Here is a 7452-nt window from a genome sequence, read left to right on the forward strand (position 1 = left end):
CCAAAAAACTAACTAAAAAACCTAAAAAAAACCAAAAAAATAACCAAAATTTTTTTTTTTTTACAATTTTTTAATAAAAAATCGCTACTTTATATGTATGGAAAAAAATTTTCAAAAAAAAAAAAAAAAAAAATTTTGTTGTACTGCACATGTGCACTAATACGGAAAGCCTAAACCACTTAACCCACCACCCACCGACACCCCCAAAAACCTAAACCCCCCCCCCACCCCCACCCCCCAAAACCTAAATTCACCCTCCCACCAAAAGCCTAACCCCCCCACCCCCCAAAAACCTAAACCCCCCCCCCACCCCCACCCCCAAAAACCTAAAACTAAACCCCCACCCCCCCCCCTGAAAAAAACCTAAACCCCCCACCCCCCAAAAACCTAAACCCCCCACCCCCACCCCCCAAAAACCTAAAACTAAACCCTAAACATAAACCCGAAAAAAAACCTAAACCCCCCACCCCCCCACCCCTAAAAAAAACCTAAACCCCCCCTCCCCCCACACCCAAAAACCTAATCCTAATCCTAAACCTCCAAAAAAACTAACCCTAAAAGCTAAACTAGACTCAAAAAGCTAATTTTAAGCATGTAATGCAATTGTAGTACATGTTACATTGCACATGTGCACTACTATAATAATAGTGTAGAAAACAAGACGACACCATAAATCTTTTTTATGTCATAAAAAATATGCTCGAATATACTTGAATGAAAGATAAGAAAATTTGTGATCTTATGGTGTCATTTTTGTTTTAAAATGATAACGTATGGAGAAATGGGAAATGTTTGAAAATTTATATATTTTTTGTTCCAATTTTACCCCTCCTTCATTAAAAGTCCCCCCTCCTTCATTAAAAGTCTCCCTCCCTCTCCCTTTTAGTGGATTTTAGTTAGTTTTCTAGTTTTCTCATTTATATCTAGTTTTCTCATGATCATCTCCCTATATATATATATATATATATATATATATATATATATATATATATATATATATATATATATATAGTGGAGGGTTCAAATGAGAAGAACTTTTTTGTAAGAAGAAAAAAGAAGAAGTTTCAACCAATAAAAATGCTTCATCTTACTTCATTTAATATTTTTAGTTAATTTTAATATAAGGGTATATTGGTAAACTTACATAAATCATTAATTTGTATTATTCCACTTTAATAACTAGCTAAATTAAATTTGTAACTCCTTTTCAAAATATATACTTTTTCCAAATTAAAAAACAACTTAATTTAAAGTGTAGAATAAATTACTAGTTGTGTAGGATAAATTACGAGTTGTGTAGGATTTATTTCGACGTGTGTAGGATAAATTTCGACTGCGTGAGATAAAATTCTATAATGTGTAGGGTATATGTAGGAAAATTTTGATATGTGTAGGTTTTGTAGATTATATGTAGGATAATTAATGATTAGTTGACTAATTAATTAAAGAAAGAAAAATTAATGATATGAGTTATAAATGAAATAGTATTTTACTAATATGCCCTTTCGTCTTTTTCTTCTCACATTAAATTTCTTCTCAAATGAACCTTCCCCTATATATATATATATATATATATATATATATATATAGGGTCAGGATTTAGGGAAAACAGTGAAAAGTGTGAGAACGGTGAGAACGATTTTGGTGTTGACATGTGACATTGATGCTAACTTACACTAAGGATAATATTGTCAAAAAAACCCACTCACATGAACTTGGTGTTCAAATAAAACGTCATAAAAATGTTGGATTTATATGTACGGGTTCGAGAAGTCAACGCTGCTGACCGAGCTATGACCCGTAAGAATTACACCTTGGGCAACGAACATTAAATCCACTTAATTTGGTTAACTGGTCACCACGAACAATTAACGGAACGAAATATATAATTATCTTGAATAATTATATATCCACGAGAAACGGGATTTATTATTTATACGGGTTATAAATAATATAACGTTTAATTACTTATTAATTAAACTTCGTTTTTCGGGATTTCGTATCGCGTCTGGGCTTGAACTTATTATATTGGGCTTTAGGGCCTAAGAGATAATTAGGGATGTTAACCTAAATATATTACTATATATATTTAATTAATCATCCTTAAAGTATATATATATATATATATATATATATATATATATATATATATATATATATATATATATATATATATATATATATATATATGAGTTTGCCGTAAGAGATCACTAAAAAAAAAAGGAATTCACTTTTGAGACAATCACCAAAAGAAGTTGCCGTCAAAAACCGAAATACGGCCACCACTTTGTAAAAGGTGCTGCCCTATTTCCTTTTTCCTTTGTGTTGTGACAAACGGCCAGCCCAAAGCCGCCATCGTTCGGTTCGTGTTCGTGTCTAGCACTAGTTCGTTGTACCTCGGTGTCTCACACGGTTATTATTAATCAAGAGGGTATAATTTTTCTCATCGGTAGATTAATTATTTTATTTACCGTATTTGTATGTTTGTAACCATGATCCTGTTCGGTTCACTTTTGGTGTCGATTATTATATTTATTCCGCTGCGTATTTATTAATTCTATATTTAGTTAATAAAATATATCTAACCCGTTTTGATAAAAAAGTAAAATTGACACCACTGATTCCCAACAGTGGTATCAGAGCCACGCTTACAACATGCAAATCGGAACCGGTCCTTTTAACCGGTTATAGATCTCAAACTTTAACTTGTTTAAAGTTTCAGATCTAAATATTTCTTGGGCAAAAAGTTATTTGGTCAAAAGTTTTATTTGTTTTATTTGACCAAAAGATTGCTCACTTCAATATGATTGTGTTGAATATGTAAATTTGGCCGACCTTGTACTTGTATTTTTGTTATTGTTTTGTTTTATGGTTTTGGCCCACTTTGTGGCTCAAAGTTGTAATAGATTAGGGTTTCAATTCTTGTTATATTTTTTATTATAATATAAAGTTGAAGACCCAAAGACAAAACTGAAGACATTACAGGAATCAAGGAGGTGCTAAAGACAACTAGATGCACTAGGTCCATCCTTGTGGTTGTTTGTTACCCCGTGACCCAGTTTGGTCTTGCTATTTGTCACTAGCAAGATCAAACAAAATGGCCTAGAGATTTACATATCTATTTTTGCTATTATGGTTGCTTTTATCATATAAGTTGTTATATAACATATCAACCTAATACCAAACTTTTAAAAGGTGTTTTAAAATGTTCACAATCAATTATAACAAGTTCTAAATTGATTTTTACAACTTGTAAATATTTGTTATAAAACAAATAGTTTATTTTAAAATAAATAATAACCATTAGAGTTTTTGAAATTTAACAAGTTTTTAACTTTCTAAAAACTCATAACTTAATAGTTTTAAAACTATTAACTTTAAATGGTTATACAAGTCGCGACAAACTTAGTTTTAATAGGTTATTTAAAATTAAGTGTCCTGAGAGATGAAAGGGTTCATCAAGATGTCACGACTAAATATGTACTAAAATTGGCTCTTACGACCCTATTTGGTAAATATTAAATTAACCCATAATTAAAAATCAATAGTCTATGCCATCCTATCACAAGCTACACTTGGAACGTAAAAGCGAACCATCAGTGTTTGGAGCCACAACACAACACTTGATGTCTAGCATATCCTTCCAAGGTGCAAGGGTTTCGTTGATACATCCGGCCCTTCCACAAGTACCTCTTTTAGGACAACTATTACTTTTTCTTTTCTCACCACATGCTCCAGCTGTCTCGAAAGTAAAAAGTCGGCATAGACGAGGCTAAACGTATCAATGCATAGACAAGAGTTGTCTCAGCGGCCTCATACTCGAGAGTTGTGCAATTCTCACAACTCACTTATTAAAGTGCATGCCACAGCTGCCTTTACTACTGACATAGCCAGATTCTCATTCCTTGTTCTAATTATTGTAATGGGTCATTAATTAAATAAGGAAATATACATCAAAAATACTAATTAAAATCTCTTTGCTTATGTAACAGATGTCTAATGAAAACAACTCCTTCGTTCTCAAGTCTATACTTGAAAAGGAAAAACTGAATAACACCAACTTTCTCGAATGGCACCGCAATCTGAGAATAGTTCTCAAGATGGCGAAAAAGCTCTATATCTTAGATGGCCCAGTCCCTACCGAGCCTGAAAGTAACACTACTGCTGCTCGTAAGGCACTGGAAAAGCATAACGAGGATGCCATTGAGGTAGCCTGCCTTATGCAAGCCACCATGTCTCCTGAACTTCAGAAGAACATGGAAGATAAAGATGCTTATGACATGATCCAGCAACTGAAAGGCATGTTTCAGAAACAAGCCCGACAGGAGCGATATGACACCATGAAGCAGCTCATAAGCTGTAAAATGCAAGAAGGATCGTGTGTCAGTACTCATGTGCTTAAGATGAAAGGGTACATTGACCAGATGAACAAACTTGGTTATCCCCTGCAAGATGAAATGGCAGCGGACTTCATCTTGAACTCTCTCCCTAGCTCGTATGACCAGTTCATTATGAACTATAATATGAATGCTTGGGTGAAGACTATGCCTGAGCTACATGGTATGCTCAAAACGGCCGAGATGAACATTCCACATAAAACCAACCAAGTTCTGATGGTCAAGTCTGGTGGTGTTAAGAAGCCCAACAACAAGAAAAGGGCTCATAACAGCAAAGGCAAGAAAATGGCTGTTGTTGCTGCCAAATCTGCCACCAACAACAAGCAGGTTGCTAAACCACACCCTCCCCAGGAGCGTCAGTGCTTTGAATGCAACCAAATGGGGCACTGGAAAAGGAACTGCCCACAGTATCTAGCCAAGCTGAAGGCCAACAAGGCCAATAACATTGGCACTTCTTCAGGTATTCTTATTTATGTTATTGAACTTTTTACTATCTCCAGTAACACATGGGTATTTGATACCGGGTGTGGTTACCACATCACTAATGTTTTGCAGGAGCCTGAAAAGTGGAGGAAGCTGAAACAAGGCGACATGGAACTCATCGTTGGTGATGGGAAAAGAGTGCCCGTTCTTGCAACCGGCACATTTCATTTTTCATGTCCTTCTGGCCTTGTAGTTAATTTAAACAATTGTTTGTTTGCACCTGGTATAACCAGAAACATTATTTCAGTTTCCCTTTTGTTTGAACAAGGTTTCAAGTACGTTTTTAATAGTATTTCTATTTCTGCCTACTTGAATGATGTCTTTTATTTTGAGGCTAAACCTCGAAATGGTATTTATGAGATTGATGTTCAAACATGTAATAACATATATCATCTTTCTAAGCGTAACAAAGTTGGTATTAATGAAACCTTTCTATGGCATTGTAGACTTGGCCACATAAGTAAGGCACGCATAAAATGGCTCCAATCCGAGGGGATTCTTGAATCCACTGGACAGGACTCCTTTAATGATTGCGAATCTTGCTTAGCTGGCAAACTCACAAAGCGTCCCTTCACTGGTGTTGGTGAACGGGCCAATGGTCTACTAGGACTCATTCACACTGATGTATGTGGCCCTTTCAGAACCATGACAAGAAACCATGAAAGATACTTCGTTACTTTCATCGACGATTATAGTCAATATGCTTATGTCTATCTTATGAAGCATAAGCATGAAACTTTTGAAAAGTTCAAAGAGTTTCAAAATGAAGTAGAAAACCAACTTACTAGAAAGATAAAAACACTTCGATCAGATCGAGGTGGCGAATACCTCAGCTTAGAGTTCATCAATCATCTCAAAGAGTGTGGAATAATTTCAGAACCCACTCCACCTGGCACACCCCAACTTAATGGCGTGAGCGAGAGGAGAAATCGAACCCTACTTAATATGGTTCGATCGATGATGTGTAGAACTAACTTGCCTCACTCCTTTTGGGGTCATGCTCTTATGACTGCCGCCCGCATTGTCAATCTGGCTCCGACTAAAAAGGTAAACAAAACCCCATATGAGATATGGCATGGGCGTAAACCCGATTTGGAATACCTAAAAGTATGGGGATGTGATGCATACATCACAAGTGAAGCTGATGATAAGCTCGATCCTCGAGGCGAAAAGGTTGTTTTTGTCGGATACTATAAAAGAAGCGGATATTATTTCTACCATCCTGATGCAAATGTTATTTCCATCAAAAGGAAGGGGCACTTTCTCGAGGAAGAACTTCTTAATCGAGGAACTGGAAATAATGTGGTTGATCTTGAAGAAATTCGAGAACCAACAACAACCGCTGATGAAGTCGGAACGTCTGAACAACAAGAAATTGTTGCTGATGAATCAGACATGAACACAGGTGTTCGTAGAAGTAGCAGGACTCGTAAAGAACCTGACAGATACCTTTGGCATCTCGAAGGTGCTGAAGTCTTGGTAGTAGATGAGTCTAATGACGAACCTACTAACTACAAATCTGCTATCTCAGATCCTGAATCTGCGAAATGGCTGGAAGCCATGAACTCTGAGATGCAATCTATGCGTGATAATCAAGTCTGGGACTTGGTTGAGCTACCCCCCGAATCTCGGGCAGTAGGGAGCAAATGGGTTTTCAAGAGAAAAACCGATATGCATGGAAATGTACACACCTTTAAAGCACGGCTAGTTGCGAAGGGTTTCACTCAAACTCAGGGTATTGACTATGATGAAACCTTCTCGCCCGTTGCTATGATCAAATCGATCAGGATATTGCTTGCCATAGCCGCGTACTATGACTACGAGATATGGCAAATGGATGTCAAAACCGCTTTTCTTAATGGCCATCTCTCTGAAGATGTCTATATGGTTCAGCCAGACGGTTTTGTTGATCCAAAATATCCTAATAGGGTGTGCAAGCTGAATAAGTCCATTTATGGACTCAAGCAGGCGTCTCGTAGCTGGAATCTTCGTTTTGACCAAAAGATCAAAGAGTTTGGTTTTGTCAAAAATGAAGATGAGCCTTGTGTTTACAGAAAGGCTAGTGGGAGCACTATATCATTCCTCATCCTGTATGTGGATGATATACTGATCATTGGAAATAGCGTCCCTATGCTTAACGAAGTTAAACACTATTTGGGAACTTGTTTCGCAATGAAAGATCTTGGAGAAGCAGCTTATATTCTAGGAATCAAGATCTATAGGGATAGATCTAAGCGGCTTCTTGGGCTAAGTCAAAGTACATACATAGACAAAATGATGACACGCTTTAAGATGGAAAACTCCAAGAAAGGAGGTGTTCCTATGACTAAAGGTACTGTGTTGAACAAATCGCAATCTCCTTCAACGGACATTGAAATTAAGCGAATGGAAGGAGTTCCATATGCTTCAACGATTGGCTCTATCATGTATGCTATGTTATGTACTAGACCTGACGTCTCACATGCTTTAAGCATGACTAGTCGTTATCAGCAAGCCCCTGGCATCGCCCATTGGACTGCTGTCAAGAACATTCTGAAGTATCTGAGAAGAACCAAAGATATGTTCTTAATGT

The sequence above is a fragment of the Helianthus annuus genome, chromosome 17 (genome assembly GCF_002127325.2).
Source record: "Helianthus annuus cultivar XRQ/B chromosome 17, HanXRQr2.0-SUNRISE, whole genome shotgun sequence".
Classification (NCBI taxonomy): domain Eukaryota; kingdom Viridiplantae; phylum Streptophyta; class Magnoliopsida; order Asterales; family Asteraceae; genus Helianthus; species Helianthus annuus.